This window comes from Xenopus laevis, chromosome 6L (genome assembly GCF_017654675.1).
Source record: "Xenopus laevis strain J_2021 chromosome 6L, Xenopus_laevis_v10.1, whole genome shotgun sequence".
NCBI lineage: Eukaryota > Metazoa > Chordata > Amphibia > Anura > Pipidae > Xenopus > Xenopus laevis.
The window spans coordinates 16,221,299-16,237,536 of NC_054381.1; the positions used below are offsets into that span (position 1 = coordinate 16,221,299).

Here is a 16,238-nt window from a genome sequence, read left to right on the forward strand (position 1 = left end):
CACAACTGCCTTTTTGCACTTCCCCGCACTGGATATATCCGCATGACTATTATTCTGCGTTTTTTTTTTCTATAGGTCCAGAACGAGGGATTAGCAATGTGCGGGTTAGGAAAAACTCAACCCCATCCAACCCTAACCTACAAAATGTTGCCATTGTAAGACCCGCGCCCAACCCAATCCCGCATCTTCTCGCTCTGTACACTACTTCTGTGAGCTTCTCTGTTTCCAAGACAGGGAATCTTTGGATGCAGAGGAAGTGTGACCCATACCCAACCATTTCAACCCGAACCTGCCCAACCAGCAGTGAACCCGCTGGTCCCCACTGGTTTTTGGGTAAACCCACACATCATTACTAGGCATCATTAGCCCCATTTTTAAGCATTTTTAGAATTTACTTTTCCTTTGTCTAATGAAGTCGTTTTGCATTGGTCAGCTATGACATCATTACTTTACATAAGCGCTGGCCAACAGAAGGTAAGCAGGCTGGATGCAACACTTCACATGGGAATTGAGTCGCAACCCACACTTTCAAGAAGGTCCGCAGACTATTTTTTCTTTTTATCAATATGTGAATATCTTATAGCCTTTCAAACATTTGGTATATGAGATATTTGGCCTACTCTGTTGATAAAGTTGGACAGCCTAAACAAACTAAAAACAGGTAAAGAACACAAACTGGTGATATCACTCATCTGGGAAAGTCAAAAAAAGAAGAGAGATGTCTTATTTGGCCATTGTTGACAGTAATATGGCATGAGGGACATGTAGATCAATCCGGGGTCGTCTATATCAATGGCCCAATGCATTCTTTGCTCAACATTCTTTGCTCAACTTCAAGCCAGTCCAATCAATATTTGACCAAGAGCTGATCAAATGTGATCTAGCCCCCTATCCTGGTCTATCAGAGTTAAGAGTGCCCTAGTCAAAACCTAACACCACCCAATCTATGGACAACATTATAGGGATACAGTCCGTGGAGAAACAGTATTGGCTTTTTGGTCTCAATAGATTTGAGGAAGTAGCTTGGGCTTCAAGGGTCTTTATTGTTATTCCCTTACTTGATATATATGTGTGTGTTTCTCATATCCTGGGGGTTGAATTCACTGATCCTGGGAAAAGAGTTCTCAAAAGTAAAACATGCAGGAAAATGGTGACTAATTCATGAATAGCTGTTGAAAAAAATGGCTACACATTATGGGGCTGATTTATCAAGGGTCAAAGTGAAATCGAGGGAATTTTCGAAGTTAAAAAACTCTAAATTTGAAGAAACCTTAGTTTCGAAGTAAAATCGTTCGACTATTTGACCATTCGATAGTCTAAGTACTGTCTCTTTAAAAAAACTTTGACTTCAATACTTCCAGAGCATATTTCTAAGTTTTTTGTATTCGAAGGAAGGAATACGATCGTACAATGCAAAAAATCCTACTAATTTGACTTCGAATTTTGTAGTATTCAATTCGATGGTCGAATTTCAAAGTATTTTCCACTTCGAAATTCGACCCTTGATAAATCTGCCCCTATATATTAGATCATGTATTTTCTTTTTAGGTATTAAAGGTAAGTAAGTAGTGCCAAGCCTGATGTCACCTCCATGAAAATCTTTAAATTCAGTGCTACGGTCAGAAATAAAATCAGATTATTGTCTTCAGTTCCATCCATTGCTCCTGTTTTACTCTATATCAGAAAGCTGTTATGGGCCTCTCCTAATAAGATGGGCAAAGTTATAATGCTAAAACTGGAGGTCCGAAACCAGATATTGTGATTTTTCTTGCAGCAGGCCGTGAGCTCCACCGACCTATTTGGATGACTCCATTGTTTAATTGGAATCTGGGCCACTTCATGGAATGGCATGCCATTGTGGCTCAGTATAAAATATATCCCTATGCCCATTACTAGACTGTATTAATGGTGCAGCTGCACCCAATGTGCAATTCTGCAGCCGAGGTATTAGTTACAATTCTGCAGCATTTTGGATGAGGTCATGAACCTGTGCCCCCTAAAAAGCAACACATTTGAGGGTGAATATAGATGCATCCAGACACCAGATCTAGTTAGGATAAGCCTTAAAAATAAGCGAATTCAAAATGAAGGAGGGTGCTATTCTAAGCACTTTTGCAATGTACATTCATTACTTTTTTTTTTTAATTCCAAGATATTAAGGGATACATGTACTGTTAATATGAATTAATTGTGTTACAACAGCGCCACCTGCTGGTCATTTGTTCAACTAATCTGACCACCAAGTAGTCAAGGAAGTTGTCAGGAGAAAGAAAGAGGCTGCTCTGATGTTCTTCTGCTGAGAAAAGATTTGAAAAACGTTTCTGATTTTATTCCTAAGCAAAAGAACATCGGAGCAGCCTCTTTCTTTCTCCGGACAACTTCCTTGACTACTTGGTGGTCAGATTAGTCGAAAAATGACCAGTAGGAGGCTGGTATTAAAAAAAAATGGAATTTAAAAAAAATAAATAATGAATGTACATTGCAAAAGTGCTTAAAATAGCATTTTCATCCATTTTACATTCATTGATTTTTAAGGTTTACTTATCCTTTAATTTCAAAACTTTAGCTTCCGCTAAAATGAATTTGTTTCCATTACTTCTCCTTTAATAGACGCTGAGGTTACAGATATCTCAACCACTGCTCCTAAACTGAACAATGGTCATTGGAATGATGATCACCAGGTGATACTCCTTTGGGTGCAGCCAAATCCCAATGGTTCTGTACAGTCAGTATAGATGGCAATACATGTTGCCAATTTGCATATTTGATGGCTCCCAGTGTTGAGCTCCCTGTGCCACCAGCACCCCCAATCCTTTCTACCCTCTAAGTGTTTCACTTGTTTAGTGAAATCTTTAACATTGATGTGGCTTAAGTGTTCAATTTCCATTAATCTCCATCAACGGCTCTCGCAAATAATTGGCCAGCCTGTCGTCGCTCCACGTTACTTACTTATTCAGTTCATCGCACAATAAATCCATAATGTGTTCCTGGACACCTAAAGTATGTGAATTCATTGCGAGGAAGGGCGGTAATGTATTCCGAGAGGATGACTGCGCTGTTGGAAGTACATTATCATCCATTACGGCAGATAAAATATCCACCAGTTCAAAGTGTTAAACACTGTTATAAACAGAGAAAAGACCAGATTCAGATTAATATACAGACTGCGCTGATCCGCCGTACACAAAGTGTTATAACTTATCAACAAGTTTCCACCTTAAGTCATCATCAAGGAATCATTTCCGAAGGGCTTAAGTAAACGGCAATAAAGCGTGGGCAGCGGGGTGCTGGGGCTGAATGGTGGCCTGGCTAAATGGAGCCTAGAAGGCCTTCTCACTTGGATTTTAATGGCATCGTATTTGGGAGTGCACTCGTCTCTCAGGCCTATGTTGGGGTAAAGAAAAAACACAGTATAGGAGTTTTTTAGGGGCAATGGTCGTAAAATGAAGAAAGACCAACTGACGGAGCGGTTTTTCAGGGGGAGCGAACATGGGTCTGCTTGTGAGATATCTGACCAATGGCACAGCCATATGCATTTTGAATAGACAAGTCGATAGACTGTGGGAAGATTGGTCATCTACTTGTCAGGGCCCGAAGGCTTCGCTAGGATTGTGGACCAAGGAGGAAGCAGCAGGTTTCAACACAGTTCACGATATCCAAGGGGTTTAAAGAAGAAGAGTACCGGCAGTCAAATCTAAGCAAAGGTCAGTTTGGGCAGCAAGGTTCTTAGTCAATAAGACTGAAGTCAATAACAGGAATCAAGGTCAGAAGAAGTACATCCACCCAGGAACACGATAAGTGGAACCTATAATTGTGCAAGGCTCTGGCATCTTTTCACGCCAAAACAAGCGTGATGATGTCACGCGCTGACGTCGTGTTTTGACTCGCCGACGTCATGACGCTGCACACGTTTGCCACATTGGCATCAGAACGTGCCACGTGGGTATCCTGGGCGCCGCCATCTTGTCCATGGGACCGGAGCGCCGGCTGACTTCACTTACAATACTCAAGAAAATAGTCACATGATTCTAATATTCCTTTTCTTATCTTTCCAGGCCTTAAAGCAATCATTGGACATTTGGATCAAGACCACTGAACGTAGCTATATGTTTGCAATAGAAAGGGCTAGGATCCCATCACTTGGGCCTTGGCACATTTAGCTTTTCCCCGGTAACCGGGGTTATATTTCAGGCTATTTGTTGCTTGTTGTTTTACCATATTTCAGTTGAAACCTGAGGCTACTAAGCAGTTTTGTACTGGGTATCTGGGTTCCTCCGTGGGCTATCAACCCAAGGGCCCACCACTCTAGCCACGGAGGCCCCCACCCCTCTCATAAAAACCTCTGGCACCTACCTCATCTTGCTGCTTGTGCTGGGTGCTGCAACTTCTGGTCCCCGTCTGCAGATCATGGCCCATCAGCGGGCCTGGAGTATGGTCCACCCACATTTCTCCCATATCCCACTGGCCCAGTCCAACCTGCTACTAAAAGAATAGAGAAATCTAGCGCCCTGCTTCCAGCCTCCAGATTTAGCTTCTAAAACAAAAGAAAACCGTAGCTTTTCAACCCTGTGAATCCTTAAAAAAATAAAGATTTTATTCCCCATTCGTCCAGTTCCATTAATTCCTCCCTCAGATAACAGACTGAAATACCCGCCGATTTAACGCTTTTTCGTATAATGAAAGGTCGCACTTTGGAATGAAGAACAGGAAATTAGGTGCACATTTTCCATTAACAACAAAACATATCACATTTCGGTAGCAGATTTATTTCGCCCGTTTTACTGCCAAAAAAATCTTTTTTTTTGTGTGCAATGTTGTTCATTAAAAGTTGGAGGGGATCCAATTCCCAGTGGGACCCGGCTGGACTGGAATTAGTGAAGAATGTTTAGTGTTGTTATAATAAATGAAGATTTGGCGGAATTGCGCACTATTTCATCGATTATTGCTGCCTTTACAATTGGGAGACTATTTTTTCTTCATTTATTTTTTCATAGGCCGATCCGTGTATTCTGCGCCCTGCTTAGTCGTTACATTTTCATACCGTAATTTATTAGGAAAAGGACGTTCTGGCTACAGCATGTTATAAAAATGGCGTTACAGTGAAAAGATACATTAACATCTTTGCTGTACGACGCTGATCTCTCATGCTTTGTGCTCACGGGCAGATTTATCAAGGATGGAGCTTGGAAACAGCAGGATCCCCACCTGTTCCGTCTGTTCTAGAATTTTTCAAAAATTCATCCTGCTGGCCTATCAATTAGATAGATTGGATAGGCCAAACGATTTAGAAGTGGATTTATCTCAGACCCCCAAAATGAGTGCACGTGGGCTTTCCTTACAGAGTTTATTAATAGCAGAAAGGGATTTTTACAAGCTTTCGGGACAAACACCTTCAACAAGATGAAATTCAAGTTTGTTGCTCCCCACATATGCCTTGGTATTACTTTGTAGCCATAAAGGCCAAATTAAATATGTGAACCCCCTGCATAGGATGTCCAAGTGTTATCTTATTGCTTGGACTAAATCTAGGTCATACACAGGCAGATTTAAGTTGCTGATTCAACCCCTGTCAGCAATTTGTCTGCCCGTTTATGGGCCTAAAATTGTCCAGATATCTTATTGAGCAGATTTGAAAATCCCATCGGCACAGGGGCCGCAACAACACCTGGATGTGGTCCTCTCTCTACGGACCTGCATAGACATCAGCCATGATCTGTTCAAAGGATCCAATCAGCCGAGTTATTCCCAGAGTGTATTTGGCCACATCGGGCAAAGATCCTTCATTTGTCGTCCTCGTGCTATGCTCAGGCCCTTAAAGGAGAACCAAACCATTAATGATAAAAACCCCTACCACCTACCCTACATAGACCGCGTTCCCTGCCCCCCTCCAGCCTAGCTGTTACCTTGGGTAAATGCCCCTAATTTTTTATTTACCTCTATTTGCAGATTCAGTTGAGCTCACAGCCACCATTGGCTCTTCGGTAGTCTTTGGGTCTTCTTCTGGCGCTTCGGCAATTTCCATCAATTTCGGCGCATGCGCAGTTGTCAAAAACTGGAAGACTGCTACAAATGCTCTGATACGGCCCTTACTTCCCGAACATTACCGAAGAGAAGAAGATGTCGTCCGTGAGCTCCGCTGAATCTGCAAAGAGAGGTAAGTAAAGAGTTAGGGGCATTTGTCGAATGTAACAGCTAGGCGGGGGGGGAGCAGGGAGGGGGTTCTATGTAGGGTAGGGGTTTTAATAATTATGGGTTTGGTTCTCCTTTAAGGTGGCCATACACGGGCAGATTAAAGCTGCCAATATTGGTCCTTTAGACCAATTCAGCAGTTTATCTCCCAGTGTATTGGGGCTTCTGACTGGTCTTCCCATTTGATATCAGGCCAAAAATCGGGCAGATATCGATCAGGGAGGTTTACTTTTTCCTGCAATCGAGGACCACATCGGCTAGTTGATACAGTCCTATGATTTGTTAGCGCCCATTCTCTTCATTCTAATCCAATCGTTCTGCCCTTGGGATAAACATCAAGATTAACCCAATATCACCATTCAGTGGGGAAAGATCTGCTCGTATGGCCACCCTTACTCAAAAGCAAACCAGCCTTGACCTTCCACTTCTGCTGATTGACTGACTGACTGACTGACTGACTGACTGCTGCTTCTACTGCTTCCCCAGTGCAGTCCTTCTGCCATCCTGTTGTCTCTAAAGGGGGCACAAATGGGCATAACCTTCAGCATCTCATTTTCAGTTGAAAACTCCCTAGTCAGATCAAACATCAACTTTATAGAAGCCTGGCCCTGCCAATAACTTGCTGAGTATTCCATTGACGACAGATCACCGACCAATCAGAGACGTAACGAGTTTAACTCATTTTGTACCATATTAGAAATCATTAACAATAAAAGCTGAAAATGTGTCTGTTCAGGAGAAGTTTAAACATTTTACAAGTCTAAACATTATTTCATAGATATTAATCCCATTTTAGCTTTGACTCAGCTTCAGTGATTTTCTCATGTCCCCAATGTCAACATTGATTTCAACCAAATAAGTTTCTTATGCAGAAAAGAGACAAAAATGCTGAAAAAAGAACTTTGCTTTTACTTTATTCCACTGAAGAAAATATGAACAGGGTGCTTTTCCTTCACAAGGCAGCACCAGAACCAGGCCAAGCCACCGCGGACAGTCCCTTGTGCTCCTTAGTGCACCAATGTCACGAGTGCATACGCTCTGTCGCACGCTCATGTCAGGAGGGGGCACCAGAGAGCGCACATAGTGTGTGGAAGAGGGCCCGGACTAGGGGTAAGTGGTTGGAAGTGGTACATGCCCGGTGCCCCCTTCAACTTTGCACCCTAGGCACATGCCTCTTCTGCCTACCCTTAGTTCCGGCCCTGGGCAGCACCAAAATCAAACAGTGTCTTGCCTCTGAGACTGTAGTCTTCTCGACTTCTCCAGGGCCCCTCACATACACTGGAACCCCACAAGGTTAGCACCCTATTACTCACAATTCACCATCAGTCACATTCCAAGTTGTCTTCACCAACAGTACTTTCTCCAGCATGGCCTTTCTCCAGGCACAGTCTTCAACACATGGAGAGACCAGAGACTCTCACACTCTACTCACATCCCTCCATGATTTGCAGGTTCAGCTTTTTCTTGAGTGTTTTTCCATTAGAAAAAAAAATGTTTCCTAATTAATAGCAAATTCTTTAAGAACTAAGAGTCTGTAGTCTTCTTGACTTCTCCAAGGCTCCTCACATACACTGGAACCCCACAAGGTTAGAACCCTATTACTCACAATTCACCATCAGAGATCAACTTCTCCAACATCAGCCTTCACCAACAGTACTTTCTTCAACATGGCCTTTCTCCAGGCACAGTCTTCCACACATGGAGAGACCAGAGAGTCTCACACTCTACTCACACCCCTCCACAATTTGCAGGTTCAGCTTTTTCTTGAGTGTTTTTGCATTAGAAAAAAAAAAAGTTTCCTAATTAATAGAAAATTCTTGAAAAACTAAAAGACTGTAGTCCTCTTGACTTCTCCAAGGCTCCTCACAAACACTGAAACCCACAAGTTTAGCACCTTATTACTCACAATCCACCATCAGAGATCAACTTCTCCAACATCAGCCTTCACCAATGGTACTTTCTCCGACATGGCCTTTCTCCAGACACATGGAGAAACCAGAGAGTCTCACGCTCTACTCACATCCCTCCACGATTTTCTTGAGTGTTTTTGCATTAGAAAAAAAAAATATTTCCTAATTAATAGCAAATACTTGAAAAACAAAAAAATATTAACCCTGGTGAAAAATGCAGGAAAAAAACCTTCTCTCCCTGGCAGAAGAAATTGAAAACAGGTGAGAAATTTTCAACAGTCTTTAATAAATCTTCCCCCGGCAGTTGCCCATTTACAGTTGCTCATAAACGCTTGCTGTAAGCTCTAGTGTTGTGCTGTTAAGGAGGATAAGTGCTGCTAGTTTATCACTGGGTGTGATCATTCGATTAGCCAAGAAAGAACCTCACATTTACCGTTTCTCTCCGAGGTATAAGACAAATTGCATGTAGATTGGGTTTAGGTGTTTAAGGGCAAGATCCCAATGAAGAGTTTTAAGCGTGAACTTTGACTGGACATTATCTTCTCGGCGAGCGCTCGCGCATAACAGAAAATGATTCCTGGAAATTCTAAAGCACGCTGGGAGATGAATCCCTTTTACGGTAGAAGCCATTTCTACATTGTTAGGTCAGTTCCTCCCAAATAAATGTTCAGGAGATACAGGCCAGACCTGGGGACATTAATTCTGCTGAAGGGAAAGGATTTCTAAATAGATTCAAATAAGAATTCTTGCGCCCCCGTGTACCGATGGGGTCTGTGTTCGTAGCACAATAAACACACTGGAGGTAATATGTTTCCATGGCTTAGAGCTTGTCTCTACATGTGCCACAGATTGGTTTGAAATGTGGCAACTTGATAACATGGGAGCCCTCATTATTTTCTTTATTCCAGTTTATATTTATATACTACGAAGCAAACAGCACTCACGGGACATCAATGTAATCAAAAAGTGATTTTATTCACAGAGAAGCAGAGAAACTCTTACCTGCTAGTTGGCTAGCGTGGGTACGATCTGCTCAAACTAGCCACCTGGCAGGGTATCGTATGGTTATTCTAACTTTCTCGCATTGGTATAGTAAATGGGCACATTTACTTAGCTCGAGTGAAGGATTAGAAGGAAAAAAACTTCGAATTTCAAAGGTTTTTTTTTTGGCTTCTTCGACCATCGAATTGGCTACTTCGACCTTCAACTACGACTTCGAATCTAACGATTCGAACTAAAAATCGTTCGACTATTCGACCATTCGATAGTCGAAGTACTGTCTCTTTAAAAAAAAAACAACCTACTTCGCCACCTAAAACCTACCGAGCACCAATGTTAGGGGAAGGTCCCTATAGGCTTTTTTTGATCAAAGGAAAATCCTTTGATCGAACGATTAAAATCCTTCGAATCGTTCGATCGAACGAAATGCGGTAAATCCTTCGACTTCGATATTGGAAGGATTTAACTTCGATGGTCGAATATCGAGGGTTAATTAACCCTCGATATTCGACCCATGGTAAATGTGCCCCTAAGAGTTTCTCTGCTTTTATTAATACAAAAGAAAGGGATATAGTCCCTGCTATGTTTTTATCTTCACATTTTTGCAAGGAGATTTGTTGGGGCCCATTTACTTAGCTCGAGTGAAGGAATAGAGGAAAAAAAACTTTGAATTTCGAATGTTTTTTTTGACTACTTCGACAATCAAATGGGCTACTTCGAACTAAAAATCGTTCGACTATTTGACCATTCGATAGTCGAAGTACTGTCTCTTTAAAAAAAAACTTTGACCCCCTAATTCGCCACCTAAAAGCTACCGAAGTCAATGTTAGGCTATGGGGAAGGTCCCCATAGGCTTTGCTAGATTTTTTAGCTCGAAGAAAGATCGTTCGATCAACGGATTAAAATTAACGATTTGAAGGATTTAATCGTTCGATCGATTGTTCGATCGAACGAATTGCGGTAAATCCTTCGACTTCGATATTCGAAGTTGAAGGATTTCAATTCGGCAGTCGAATATCGAGGGTTAATTAACCCTCGATATTCGACCTTAAGTCCATTTGCCCCTAATATTTTGGTTGTTCTATATAATTGTTCGTGATAACGGTTCATAGGGTGAGATCACGCTCACTGTTCACGTCACTTAGCATTTGGCGCCTTTTCTTCATTGTAAATAGATCTGCTTTTTTGTACAGATTTCACTTTCTGAAGACGATTCAAGTAGAGTAGCCGAAACGTTGAATAAAATCACTTTTTTTTTTAATATATTTTTTTTGCTGGTCCTGGTTCTATAGGCTTTTTTTAATTAGTGGTGCTTGCGAAGCAAAGCATCACTACTGTTATCTTGCAAACTTATTTTTATTCTTCTTCCGTATGAAAGTTTGGCGCGTAACTAGTCCCGCACCGTTTGTCCTAGACCCATGAATGAGGTGTCAAATCGTGCGGCTTAATCGGGAATGGGGTGGTATGACTTTTCTAAGGGGTGGGTGGTTAATTGCCCCTTGCGGGGGCAATTAACCACCCCGAAAAGTCCCATAGATTAACATTGAGGCCAACTTTTGACGGATTCTAGCGCAGAGAGGGAATCTTGTAGAAACGTTAAATTTACCACATTTGAAGAGGTTTGCGACCTGTGTCAGATGATACCCCACACGAGGGTATAAGTTTTACCCCCGGGGCAGGAGAGGTCCCCAAATTTGCCCCATTGACTTATAATGGGGAATTTATCGAATAATTAGTTTGTCGCAGACCCATGAATGAGGTGTCAAACCGTTCAGCTTATTCGGGAATGGGGTGTTGTGACTTTTCTGTCCTATTTTGGGGACCCAAAAAAGTGAGCGGAGCCGCAAACAACCAATCAGATTTTCCCTATTGACTTCAATGAGAAAATGTAAACAGCTGTAATTCTCACAGTAATAAAGCCAGAGCTCCCAAACTTGGCACCGTGGGTCACTGGGTGACTGCGGCCAAAATTTACAAAAAGTGGGCGGAGTCTACAACAGCCAATCAAATTTCAGCCATTCAATTAAATAGGAAAATTTTAAACTGCTGCCGCTCTTAGACGGTTAATGGCAGCCTCCTCAAACTTGGCACAGTTGGTCACTGGGGGACTGGGATTAAAATTAAGAAAAGTGGGTGGAGCCAAAACCAACCAATCAGATTTCTTTGATTGGTTTTAATGGGAAAAATTAAGAAGGCTGCCATTCTCTCAGTATTGATGTCAGGGACCTTGAATATCACAAATGTGGTCGCTGGGGGTTTCCACTTCAAGTTTAGAAAAAGTGGGCGGAGCCACCAACAACCAATCAAATTTCATTCATTGATTTTCAATAGAAAAAAATAGAAATGCTGCCATTTTTACACATTAAATGACAGCATTCCCAAACTTTGGTATGTTAGTCACTGAGTGACTGTGGTTCACAATTAGGAAAAAAAGGGGCGGGGCAACAACAGCCAATCAGATTTGGGCCTGAGTTTTGCCACGGCAAGCACCACTCACATTTTCTTCAGGAAATGTACCTCTCTAGTTTTTTTTATTATCTCTTTTATTTTTGCTTTTCATAGGATAATGTAAATACAAACATTCAGGGGCAGATTTAACAAGGGTCGAATTTCGAAGTGGAAAATACTTTGAAATTCGACCATCGAACAGAATCCTCCGACATTCGAAGTCGGAGGATTTTATTCATCGTACGATCGTATTCTGATCGAAATACGATCATACTTCGAATCGTACAATTATAACGATTTTATCGTACGATCGTACGATTTTCGTTTGATACCCGAAAACTTCGAAATATGCTCTGGAAGGTCCCCATAGGCTAACATAGCACTTCGGCAGGTTTAAGTTGGCGAAGTATTGAAGTCAAAGTTTTTTTTAAAGAGACAGTACTTTGACTATCGAATGATCGAATATTCAAACAATTTTTACTTCGAGTCGAAGTAAATTCGAAGTCGTAGTATCCTATTCAATGGTCAAAGTATCCAAAAAATTACTTCGAAATTTGAACTTTTTGTACTTTTTTGTAAATCTGCCCATCAATGTTTTTTTTGGGGGGGAAGGGGATGTTAGTATGGGGAAATACACAAGATGAAAAGAAATAGCATATATGTAATTAACTTGCCAGTACTTTTACTTATCAACCAGAATTTTCTTTTATTTTTTTTATTATTCTTACTACCTGTCTCTTTGTACGTGTTCCAGGGTGTCCAAATTTCTGTATGTTTGTCTATTTTTTCCTCCAATAAAGCTGTCAAATATAACAGGTTTTGTGTTTTTCTTCTATTCCGTGAGTTTCTATCGCTGTTTGTAAACATTGGGTTTTTTTTGAGTCTTGTGAGCTCTTTGTAAGCAAGAGCTAATATTGCAGTGTGAACATCCAGGGTGATGGATTTATTGAGGACCCTCCCTATTATTTGGAAAATTTATATCCAATATGTCACTGCTTTGGGGTCCACCATATGTGTATATAGTCACCTATTTCTGTACACCCTCGAAAACAGGAACTAGGGGCTGAAGGATCCTAGGGGCTGTCGAAAATCCTACACTCACATTTAGTCCATTTTTTGTAATAAACTATATATTTTTTTAGTCCTGTGAGTCAGTATTTTTGACACATTGATTGTTTATATATATCCTGACTGACAGCAGACTTTTTGACCTCCCTCAGCTATGGCCTGTTACTAGATCTGCAGTCAAGTTCCACATGGGATCAGCACATCGCAACCAAATACACTGTATATTCCTTATTATTTCTACTAGTCAAGTTCCCCTTGAAACAGACAATTTCAAAGCAAGAGAATAAAGGAACACCAACATGATGGACTCAAGTCATGAACATGACTGTTGCAAGTAGTGCTGGGGCAAAACACATTTCGGGGGGGGGGGAGGCTCTGATCCTCAAAGGCCCCAATACATGGGCAGATAAAAGTCAGCAGCTTATTGGCCCTTGTGTGTGGCCATCCTACGGGCTTCCCCGAACTATATCCCGCCGAAAGTCAGCCAGATCTCGGTCGGTCAGGTTAAAAAATCCCGCGGCCGCATCTGTGCTTCTATGTGGTCCTGTGATCCGACCACCCGTATCAGATCAGCCGGATATCGCCCACTTCAATGTGGGCATATCGGGGAGAGATCATTTGGCAACATGACCGAACGAGTGGATCTCTATGTCTATGGCCACCTTAAGTTCTCGTAGATCTACAACTCTTTTTTGTTTTGAACAATTTTATGGTGAATTAGTGCATTTCTCCCAAGATCAGGTCATTGTCTCCTGAGTCAAGTCTATGAACTCTAAAGGGTCCTGCAATTTCTTTACTTCGAAAGGGCCATATTTTCAGAATCTTCACCAAACTTCCAATGACCTTAATTTTTCCCAGATCAATCAGTGGACAAGCAACTAACTTGGAGCATCCCCTTTGCCCAGGTTCCCCACTCTAAACCCATTTGGTAGGAGACATCTCAATGCGTCCCACTGATGAAGCACAAGAAACTGTACAAATGACTGTTCATAACAATGATAAACGGGTAATTACAGGAGGCGCATGATTACCTTATAGGTGAGCTACTTTAATCTACCAAATTTGGAATACAGGTATGTGATCTGTTATCCGGAAACCTGCGATCCAGAAAGCTCAGAATTACGGGAAGGCTGTTTCCCACAGACTCCATTTTATCCAAATAATTCTATTTTTTTTTTTTTAATGATTTCCTTTTTCTCTGTAATAATAAAACAGTAGCTTGTACTTGATCCCAACTAAGATATAATTAATCCTTATTGGAAGCAACACCAGCCTATTGGGTTTATTTAATGTTTACATGATTTTCTAGTAGACTTAAAGGAGAAACAAACCCTTAATAATAAAAAACCCTACCCCCTACCCTACATAGACCCCCTCCCCCCAGCCTAGCTGCTACCCCGGGCAAATGCCCCAAACTCTTTACTTACCCCTCTGTGCAGATTCTGTCCGGCGGACTTCATAGGCGTCATCTTCAGCTGCTTCGATAATCTTCGGAATGAGACTGTAGCTTCGACAATTTAAGTGAGTTTCGGCGCATGCGCAGTTGTTGCGCAACAGTAAAATTGCTCCAACTGCGCATGCGCCACTTTGCCGGTCTCATTCCGAAGATTACTGAAGCGGCTGAAGATGGCGCCATGAACTTCGCTGGACAGAATCTGCACGGAGGGGTAAGTAAAGCGGTAGGGACATTTGCCCGGGGGCAGCTAGGCTGTGGGGGAGGAGGGAGGGGAGTCTATGTAGGTTAGAGGGGCTAGGGTTTTTTTTTTATTAAGGGTTTGTTTCTCCTTTAAGGTATGAATATCCAAATTATGGAATGATCCGTTATCTGAACAACTCTAGGTCCTCAGCATTCTGGATAACAGGTCCTATCCAGGGACGAGGCCCTCGGCTTTGCTGCATTGACCCCTCATTGTTAACAGCAGTCCTACACATACTATGTCTTCATACTTTGTTTGTAATATATAAAAGTCATATGTGGCTTTTTAGAATCTGCCTAAAGAGTAAAATAGAAAAGACATGGCATGATTCAATGCTTTGTGAAACACCAGCAGCGCCACCCTCAGGCAAAAGAAGAAAACTTCTTTAGTTTTATTTCAAAATCCGAACTAGGAATAGATTTGCCCCAAATGCAGAGTTACTGGTTGCTCCAAGTTTCCAGGGAGAGTCACAGGTTGACCCCTATAGTTATTGAAAGGGAGGTTTATAACCCAATGACATTGCTTTAAAGGGATACTGTCATGGGAAAAAAAAGTTTTTTTCAAAATGCATCAGTTAATAGTGCTGCTCCAGCAGAATTCTGCACTGAAATCCATTTCTCAAAAGAGCAAACAGATTTTTATATATTCAATTTTGAAATCTGACATGGGGCTAGACATATTGTCAGTTTCCCAGCTGCCCCCAGTCATGTGATTTGTGCTCTGATAAATTTCAGTCACTCTTTACTGCTTTACTGCAAGTTGGAGTGATATCACCCTTCCCTTCCCCCCCCCCCAGAAGCCTCTCCTATTCATATTCCAGTCTCTTATTTAAATCAGTGTATGGTTGCTAGGGTAATTGGGACCGTAGTTACCAGATGCAAACTGGAGAGCTGCTGAATAAAAAGCTAAATAACTCAAAAACCGTAACTAATAAAAAAAGAAAACCAATTGCAAGTTGTCTCAGAATATCACTCTCTACATCATACTAAAGTTATCTGAAAGGTGAAGCACCCCTTTAAGCAGTTTACCTGGACTTTTGTTGGACTCTACATTGGGTTTATTACCCCACCTCATGTAAATTGGACTTTTGAATTTTAATGGATTGTTGTAATTATCTATTTATGAATGAAGGCGGTTGCTTTAAAACAATATGGTTTTGTTAAAGGATTTTTTTTACTTGTCGGTCACTTTAAGTCCATTACCCATGATGCACTTTGACACAGGTGAAAGGTCACGTGCAGTTTTATAGGTTTGACTTTGGAATGTTCCTTCACACTTGATAAAGGGCCTAGCCCGAAACATGTAGGGTGTATCCACTCCTTCAATAAATTAAATTGCAGTCAAAGCACTACTGCCTTGGATTTGTCCTACACAAAGAATTTATTTATCCCCAGACTATAGGCTTGTCTCTACTGGGGAAATGTACTGAATGGAAGGTGTTTATGGGTTACTACAGCTGACAGGTATGGGATCCGTTATCCAGAAACCCGTTATCCATAAAGTTCCAAATTACAGAAAGGCTGTCTCCCATAAACTGCATTTTATCCAAATAATCAAAATTTTTGAAAATGATTTCCTTTTTTTCTGTAATAATAAAACAGTAGCTTGTACTTGATCCCAACTAAGATATAATTAATCCTTATTGGAAGCAAAACCAGCCTATTGGGTTTATTTAATGTTTATATGATTTTCTAGTAGACTTAAGGTATGAAGATCCAAATTATGGAAAGATCTGTTGTCCAGAAAAGCCCAGGTCCCGAGCATTCTGGATAACAGATCCTATACTTGTAAGTAAAAGTAACTTCTCAGTAAACATTCACTATACTAAGAATTAAAAAAAATCAAAATGATTTCCTTTTTCTCTGTAATAATAAAACAGTAGCTTGTACTTGATCCCAACTAAGATATAATTAATCTTTATTGGAAG

At 41.2% G+C, this 16,238-nt stretch overlaps 1 long non-coding RNA gene across 1 annotated transcript; it reads right to left on the reverse strand.

Moving 5' to 3' along the window:
• Nucleotides 1-5,330: 5,330 nt before the first annotated feature.
• On the reverse strand, nucleotides 5,331-6,140 carry LOC121394852. The gene is made up of 2 exons (XR_005962036.1): nucleotides 5,935-6,140; nucleotides 5,331-5,811 (listed from the first exon to the last, which is right to left on the reverse strand). It is a non-coding gene; the product is annotated as an uncharacterized LOC121394852 (long non-coding RNA).
• Nucleotides 6,141-16,238: the final 10,098 nt, after the last annotated feature.